This window comes from Primulina tabacum, chromosome 7 (genome assembly GCF_025594145.1).
Source record: "Primulina tabacum isolate GXHZ01 chromosome 7, ASM2559414v2, whole genome shotgun sequence".
NCBI lineage: Eukaryota > Viridiplantae > Streptophyta > Magnoliopsida > Lamiales > Gesneriaceae > Primulina > Primulina tabacum.
The window spans coordinates 10,417,101-10,426,277 of NC_134556.1; the positions used below are offsets into that span (position 1 = coordinate 10,417,101).

Here is a 9,177-nt window from a genome sequence, read left to right on the forward strand (position 1 = left end):
AACTGACGGTACGATAGTTGTATTTAATCAAGAACAAAGGGAACAGATTCCAGAAACTTCTGGAGCCATGTCTCCTAGAATTTCAGACAAAGTTTGTCCTGTTTGAAGAACTTCAAACCGTTCAGTCGAACCTACTCAGTATGATGAATGCTATCTCTGCAATACAATCTACTCAGCTTGCACATACCTTGAAGCTCAATTCAAATTATGAATTTACAACAGACAGACTGAATCAGCTTAGCAAGATTGTATCTGCTCTTTATATCCAAACTGAAGAAATCAAGAAAGATAGATTGTCAACTGAATCGCACTTCCAGACTCAAGCACTAGTCAGCAGGCGATTTGACTTTCTTGAAGAAAAGGTCATTAAAAGAATTGACCTGCTGCAGAACATTATGATGAATGCAGTATCAGATATTGCAGCAGACATCCGCATACTAACAAGAAAAGTGGATGTGCTTGACAAAAAGGGAGAAATTATTAAAGAGACAGAAGAAGACAAAGGAAAGAAAAAGAATGTATGAAGATCAACTGACTTCACTTGAATGGTTGAAGACTTGAAGATTCTGTATTCTTTATTCTTTGTACGAATCTGTACTTTGGAAAAGTTATTTTATCTACAATGAAATTGAAGATTATTTCAAGTTCAGTTGATCAGTTCATACTTTACAAGTTTTGTCAAACACCAAAAAGGGGAAAATTGTTGAAAACTTAATTTTGGTGGTTTGACAAAATTAGAGATTAAATCTGTTGAACTAACTGATCACGAACACACGAAATGACAGTTGTCTAATTGTAGTTTAATACTGAGACCAGCCGAACTGAATCTACTTTGTCAACTGGCTGATCAGTTGGAAACTGATCAGTTGAGATACTCAGTTGTGAGGTTACCCATCTACTTATCAGGTGATCATTCAACTGAACACGTCATCAGTTGAAAAGGACATTCAACCGACAACAGTACAAAGCAGACTGCAACTAGTAGTGGAACGTCGCATTTCAGAATTTGCAGTGTACGATTGTCAGAAGTATATTGACGTGGCAATCAACGGATATAAAGATTCAAATGTTATTTAATATTACCATTGGAGGGGAAGCCTATAAATAGGAGAGAGAAGCAGCTGAAGAGATAACCACAACTTTACAATCAGTTGCGAAGAGTGAACTAGCAATATTTCATACTGTTACTCTGCTGAAATTCAAGCTCACGCTTATCATATATATTCATAGCTGTAAGGCTATCTTTCGAGTAGTTTAGCACATTGTTATTATTATGAAACTTGATCCTAGAGATCAGTTGTGCTAAGTTTTTTCATTCGAGAAAAGTGAGTTGTAAACTAAGAGTTTCAGTCTTGGCATTGTTAAGTCCAAACTGAAGTGGGTCTGTACAAATCTTGTATTGATCAAAGTCTTTTAGTGGAAATCCTATCTTCGTGATAGAAGGGGTGACGTAGGAGTAATTGAAATCTCTGAACATCCAGAAACAATTCTTGTGCATCTTTTACAAGCTTTTCAATTACTATATTCTATCTTTCAGTTAGTTATGTTCCGCACTTTACTGTTAACTGGATGTAATTGACTGACAAGATTCTGAGGATCAGTGTCTCACTCTGATTCAAACCTTCGAAAAAGAGTTAAAAACCGTGAGTATTTATTCAACCCTCCTTCTAAACACTCCTTTTCCTTTAACCGATCCTATCAAAAATATGTCCCAAACAAAAGACAAAAAAACAAAGATGGTTCTAACAAAACAAACAATCAAGTAAAACACATAACATGTGGATCATAGACCGACATAAACATCAGCAAAATAATTTACAAGTCCCAAATGTTTGAAATATAAGTTTTAACATGCCAAAATAAACTAGTGAGCCAAAATAATCCAAGTATCATCAAAGAGCTCCTAAGACCCGAGAATCCCACTCTAACTCGTATATCCTTTCCTGAAGCTGGACTCTGGCATCCCAGGCCTCGCCTCTCCTACAGTCAAGCACATGAAAACAAGAGGTAGCCGACATGCCGGTGAGTATAAACCAAGTATGATACAATCAATAACATATGATAATTAAAATGACAACTACTTCATATGAAATAAATGAACATGCAATATAATACAATGCTTGATCAGAAGCTGTGGCTATCAATAAATCTCAAGATCAAGTGAATCATCTGGTCATAGGGTACCCAAGGGAAGAGAATCCCGAGTAACATCCACCGATTCATCCACTCGGGGCGGGGTGCTGTGTTCTACAATCCCAGGACTATGGTGCACATATAGAGAGTATTCAGGCCATAGTAGCGACCTCCGCATACACTACGCCAACACAACTATAGCCCTATATGTCCAACAAATCAAGGTGACCTCCACCATATCAAATCTGAAACGAAAAGTGGCTCAAGATGCAATGCAATATCATCAACTCAATATCATAATAAGTTCATCTCAAGACAACCATAATTAACAAATCACAAGTAATTCATCGAGCCATAGAATTTACAATTTAAAATAAAAATCATATTTTTACCTCGTATGTTATCAACCGTAACATACCTGTTAAATATTACCAAAAGAGATCGAAGTTGTGGTTGAGAAGTTTTGAACCCCCAAAATCTACTATAATATCAACAAAATACAATATCAACTAAATTCTCGTTCCATCCAAGAATTCAACCCAAAACCAACTAAATATATGAAATACCGATAGATAAACCTCGATTCGCTACCAAACAACTTAAAGTAAATAATCTTGAGCCAACCCAAGTCAATATTTCAACCGAATCTGAAAATACATAAGTCAAGGACTCGGATCATTTATCCAAACAGAGCAATTTTTGTACAAAATTCATAATTAATTCAATATTACTTCAAATCAAGATCCGCAAATCGGATATACAAGAAAATTCAAAGTCCAACAATTTTTCTTCACAAAGTTTTGTCAAATAAAGTTATTTACCCAGCCTTTCATAACCTGAAACATACAACATATTTCTCGAAAATTATATTTGACATATTTTAGTATTTTAAGCATAACTTCCTCAATACCAAATGGAATCAAGCCAATCTGGTACCATTTTGAAGACAAGAAAATGTTCTATAACTTTTAGTTGAACATAAAATCCAGATCTCAAACAATTAATCCCAGATTCGAATAAACATAAGGTATGGATGCAAATCTGCAGTAACTCGAAATTCCAGACCAATTTTAGTAAAAATCACATATATCTTTCATTGCTTCCTGGAATTGAGTGATTCTAGAACCCAATCGAAGCTAACTTGATGCTCTACAAATTTAGTGAAATCTCTAACACCAAAATCCAACTACAACAGTCCCATATACGCGAAAAAAAAAGGTACAAAAGTTGTTTTTTGCACTGAAATAAGGAACCATGCTCATATCTTTTTTAAATTGAAACCAACACAAATACATCTTAATATCTCAAATATAAACTCAAATATCAATTCTAAATTTCGACCCATTTTCAAACTTGAATAAAAGTGGAAAATACTTACTTCATCTTGAAGTCTGTGGTGAGAGTATCACAAATCTACCTTTATTTCACATTTTACTAGCAAATAACCCATAAAATGAGGAAGAAATTTAAAAAATGGAAGGCGATAAAAGGAAGAGGATTGCGTAAAGGATAAGGAGAAGGAATGGTGTGGTGGAGGTGGGTTTATCTATTTTTTAATTGTGTAGTCAAAGTGTATACTTTCATGGTCAAAGTCCCCATTTTCTTGTACTACACATTTTTCTTACAACTTTGACTTGGTCCAATAATTACCATTAATCTCATATTATTATTTGGGACATTACGCTTACTATTCACCTTATTTGTCGATCACAAGCCAAGATAGTTTCTATAAATATCATTTGAGGGATTTTACACTGTTAGGACCGATAGTAGGTGTTGGAATATTTTAAAACTCATTTTTTTTTTTCAAAACTTGTATCTACAAGAAGTTTTGGCTAACACTTAAAAATTCATAACAACTAAATTACATGTCTAAATTCCTAAAAATAGTGCAGAATAGTTCGGAAGTGACAAATTCATCAATCTCGTAGGTGTGTGCCGGAGCATGGCTAAGGTCCGATCTCCACGTGCATACGGAATATTTACAGGAGATGCTTCTTGTAGTTTTCTACAACTTTTATGTTGAATACATTTCAAAATTCGGAAGAGAACAATAACAAATTTGGGAAAACAAGAATGAATGTCAAGTTCGTTTTGGACAACCAATACCCAGTACTTCTGATGATGTCTAGGATTATCGACCGACATATACTTAAACTAGAAAATATTTTGAACAACCTTCATGTGAAAACTGAAGTGAAAATCGTTCAAGAAGAATGAGTAAATAGAGCTAGAATCGGCTACACGAAAGCGAATTTTCTAGAAATTTCCTAGAATTGCTCTGACCTGTTTTGATTTTTTGGAATGATTTAACTTGTGATATTATTACATCTATTGTATCAACTGGTTTCTGGGTGGAATGGAATGTTAGGTAATTTTTGTGGAATTTTTGGAAAATGTTTGATATTTTCCATGAATTTTCTTCTTATTTTTGCTATAACTCTCTTAACACTTCATATCTCTAAATCCATGAATTTTTATGAAATTTTTTATGAAATACTTCAGAATGGAGCCTATTTATAGGATAAGAGGAGTCACTAAAAATAAACCTTTGTCTTAGTTATTTTTCTCATTTTTGACACTTGGTCTAGTCAAGTATCGTGCTTTTTCAGATATATTTATTTATTTATCACTTAAATAATTTAAATGTTATATAAATTAATATATCTAATTAAGTATTTTATTTTTTATTGTTTTTAATTTTTTTTAACGTATGAATTTATTTATTTATTTTTTCCCTTGGATATTATTATTGTTATTATGTTTATTATTAGGGACAATTGTATTAAAATTCCTAATACTATTTCAAAGTTTGTGTTGAGTCCTTAGTGTAAAACAAATATATTCTCACTCCCCGACAAAACCATTTCATATGTTTTAACTCCCTTGTAAATATCAAATTACCTAATTGACCTCATTTTTAATTAAAACTCATTTTTACCCTTATTTATTTTGTTGAATCCATCTGTATTTGGGATTTTAATACTATTACCCCAATCTCCCCCATCGGCTTCGTGAGAAGAAATCTCATGGTGGGTCTGTGTGAAACCTCATTTACTTGAATCTCAAAATCTTGAAGATGTCGTGCATAAAAAATTCATCGAAGGGAAAATAAAGTGAAGGTGAGTTTCTTTCCTCAAACTTTATCATTTTTTTCGTGAAATTCCAGGTTTTAGGGAGTTCGTGAAATTCCATCTTTTAGTGAGTTTGTGTTTATTTGTTTCAATTTAATGATTCTCTTATGTTTTTTGATTGTTATTGTGTGTTGTTTATTGTTTTAAACCTCATTTATTTGAAACCTCATTAATTTGAATTCCACCGATTGAATTTCGAAACCTCATTTATTTGAATTTCGAAACCTCGTTTATTTCGAAACCTCATTTATTTGAATTCACCAGCCGTATGGTGGGTCTGTGTGAAACCTCATTTATTTAAATTCCACCGATTGAATTTCGAAAATTTAGGGTTTTGTATTATGATTGGTTTTTAGAATAACGTAAAAGCAATACAAGTATCTTGTGGCCTTAATCATACGGCTGCCTTATTTGAATATAAAGCAGTGTAAAGATGAATGCAGAAATTTTTTTTAGATTTCTCGATTAATGCAATTTTATCCTCAATTTTTATGTTTTAGTTCTTGAATGAGAAAGTTATTAATTTAAACTTTTCTGAAAATTCTTTAAAGTCTTGAAATGTGCATATCAATTACTTTTGTATGTTTTTTGTATTAGTGCAAAATGGAATATGAAAGTGAGTCTTGCAACCTGTCGTTTTTGGGTAGCTGTAAATGCAAGAAACAGTTGTTTGTGATTTCAATTTTCAGCAGTTGTAGTTTGATGGACATTTTTTAGAGGCTTGGAAAAAAATGTTCTGAGATTACTCCTGAAGCTATGATTCTGCAATACGTAACCCCCCAACACAAGATGCACGTGACTTTGAACGACGATGATGATGTCCTAAATATGATTCATCTTCATATGTGTATGAAGCTCAGCATGATTGAATTGAGGGCAGAGAGTAAAAACGAACATGTCCGCAACCAAAATATTCGGAGGTAAAATATATTATATTTATGTCCCTGTTTAGTTTTGATAATTTTTTTATATTTTAATTTATCAAGCATGAAATTATGCACTAGTTGAGATTATTGTGGTTATATAATTTGTTCTATGTTATGATAATATAAAAATGTTTTGTTGTCATGATATGAATTATTTAACAGTATTAATATTATTTACATTCCATACTTTGCATTTTTTTATGTTAAGTTATTTTTGTATCTTGCACCTTACAAGTTTATATCATATTGGTAAGGGTTGATGAGGAAGACAGACAGAGAAATATTGGTAACGAAGCTGATGAAGCCTCTTTGAGCAATACACTAGATGCTTGGATTAATTGCATTCGTGGTGTAGGTCAAACATTCAAAGATGCTGCTGACTTTAGAAGATTTGTTAAAAATTATGCTGTTGCTATAAGACGTTCATTTTCGTACAGAAGGAATGATAGCAAAAAAGTCACTGTTTCTTGTACTGAGACTAGTTGTGGATGGAGAATTTATGCTTCTAAATACAAAACAGACAATATATTTGCGGTCCGAAAATGCAATTTAGAGCATACATGTGGTGAGAATAATCTACGTAGTAGAGGACATCCTAGAGCAGATGCAACATGGATAGCTAATATGGTGAAAGGAAAACTTATAGGAGAGCCCTCTTATCGTCCTTGTACAATTCAGAAAGACTTACAAAGAGATTATGGTGTAGAGTTAAACTATCGCAATGTGTGGAAGGGCAAGGAGTTAGCGATGCATGATATTCATGGCACAGATAAGGGATGCTATGATAGACTAAGATGGTATTGTCGAGCTGTTAAAGAAACGAATCCTGGAAGTGTTGCTGAGTGTGAGATTGATATCAAAACTAACAAATTTAAACGACTGTTCATTTGTTTGCACGCATGTGTAGTTGGTTTTGTTACTGGTTGTAGACCGTTGATTTTTTTGGACGGGACTCATATAAAGAATAAGTTTAAAGGTTGTATCCTACTTGTTGTGTCGAAGGATGCCAATGATGATCTTTTCACAATTGTTTATTCTGTAGTGGACGCAGAGAATGATATTAATTGGGAATGGTTTTTTTTATATCTGAGAAGTGTTTTGCTTTCGTATCAAAGCATTCCATTCAATGAGTACACGTTTTTCTCTGACAAACATCCTGGGATTATCAAGGTAGTTAATCTAATATTTACGGGCAGTCACCATGCGTACTACTTGAGACATTTAGTTGATAATTTTGTGAAAGTGGTACATAATCAATTACTTATTTTTTTTCTAGACCGATATTTTTGTTTATGTATATAAATAGATGTATTTAATATGATTTTTTTGTAACCATTTTAGGTGTTGCGAAGCTATCCAAAACATAACAAAAAGCATTGGTCTTCGGTATTCAAAAAAGCTGCTTATGCTCCATCTTTGCAGGAGCATGAACAACATATAAAAAATATCCTGGAGTCCATGCCACTTGCTAGGGATTTTATTGTAAATTCTGAATCACAGAGTTGGGCAAATGCATTGTTTCTTAGCAATAGATGGGGTGTTATAAATAATAACATCGCCGAATGTTGGAATAATTGGGTTAAAGAAGCTCGTTATCTCCCTATCGTGGGTATTGTGGACCATATACGAGTGCAGATCATGAACATGATACACCAACGACGTGAATCAACAGCTATTATTGTTAAAGAATTAAGTCCAAAAAAGGAGAAAGCTATTAGTAGTGTATATGTGGAATCCCGGAAGTTGAGAGTGCACTGGTCTTGTAATTGGAGGTTTGAAGTAGTCGATGTTGAAAAATCATTTGCTATTGACTTGATAGCCATGACCTGTTCATGTAGATATTGGCAAATCAACAAGCTTCCTTGCAAGCATGCTTGCGCCGCTATTGAGTCGAAGTCGATGTCGTTTTATGATTTTTGCGACAAGTATTTCAAAATTGAAATGTACCGCCAAACGTACAGAGGAATTATTAATCCCATCCCAACGTTTGACATTAATGAGTCTTATCTTGATGATGGAAATGTAATCAATGCTCCTGATGTGAGGAGTCAGCCTGGTCGTAGGAAAACCAAGAGGATACCATCGCAAATCGAATCACGTGTGTCAAAGTGTAGTCGTTGTCATAAGGGAGGACATAACAGACGTAGCTGCAAAGAAGCTATAAACTAGCTGTTATTGTTTCATGAAAATGGTGTTTCAATGTTTTTATTATTACTAACTATCTTACTGTTAGTATATATCAATATTCAGTATCTTTGTTTATGATTGACACATGAAATATTTTTCGAAACTTTAACAGGAAAAAGAGAGTGCTGGAAGGGGAATCAAGTATGTTGATACTAGTGAGAAGTCGTACGCGTTCGAGTGGAAGCATTGGTGGTTTACGCATTATGTGATTGTTTTGTTTTTGAAAATGTTGGGAAAGAGTTGGTTTGGTTTGCCTTACTGTCATGTTGTTTTAGTGCTTGTTGATGTCTTGTATTCTTATATGTTCTCTGGAAAAAAACTTGGGCTTTAGGTTGTTGTTTATGTTAATCTTTTAAGTTGGAGAATTTTTTGTTTGTTTGTGTTAGGTGTTAAGCACTTCAGTATGTATTTCCATTTATTGTTATTTGTTTGTGGAAGGTTTGGTGTTTCATTTGTTCATTTTTTAATGTTTGGTTTAAGGGGTGTTTCAAATGGTACATATCAATTTTGAACAGATATTTGAGTACAAAAATAGCTTAATTTGGTATATTATGTGTAAATATGAGTACAAATATTAAATAATTATGTATATTTTGTGCACAAGAAAACTGTACTCATATTATACCGGAAATACAAAATATATGTCCAAATTGGAAGTTGTTGACTATTCAAAGTTTATTCAAAATTTAATATGAACAGAGATAATACAAAATTTATTTTCTTGTGTATACTATGTATAAATTTCAAGGTACATAAATTGTCAGATTGAGTATATACTTTATTTTCTTGTAGTGTCA

The 9,177-nt window shown here is 33.1% G+C and overlaps 2 long non-coding RNA genes across 2 annotated transcripts; one reads left to right on the plus strand and one right to left on the minus strand.

The window, feature by feature from the left end:
- Positions 1–1,760: 1,760 nt before the first annotated feature.
- On the minus strand, positions 1,761–3,683 carry LOC142550498 (uncharacterized). Its single transcript, XR_012821397.1, has 3 exons — positions 3,512–3,683; positions 3,199–3,302; positions 1,761–2,780 (listed from the first exon to the last, which is right to left on the minus strand). It is a non-coding gene; the product is annotated as an uncharacterized LOC142550498 (long non-coding RNA).
- A 1,450-nt stretch (positions 3,684–5,133) lies between these two features.
- Positions 5,134–8,696, plus strand: LOC142550499 (uncharacterized). The gene is made up of 3 exons (XR_012821398.1): positions 5,134–5,255; positions 5,957–6,187; positions 8,493–8,696. It is a non-coding gene; the product is annotated as an uncharacterized LOC142550499 (long non-coding RNA).
- The last annotated feature ends 481 nt before the right edge of the window (positions 8,697–9,177 follow it).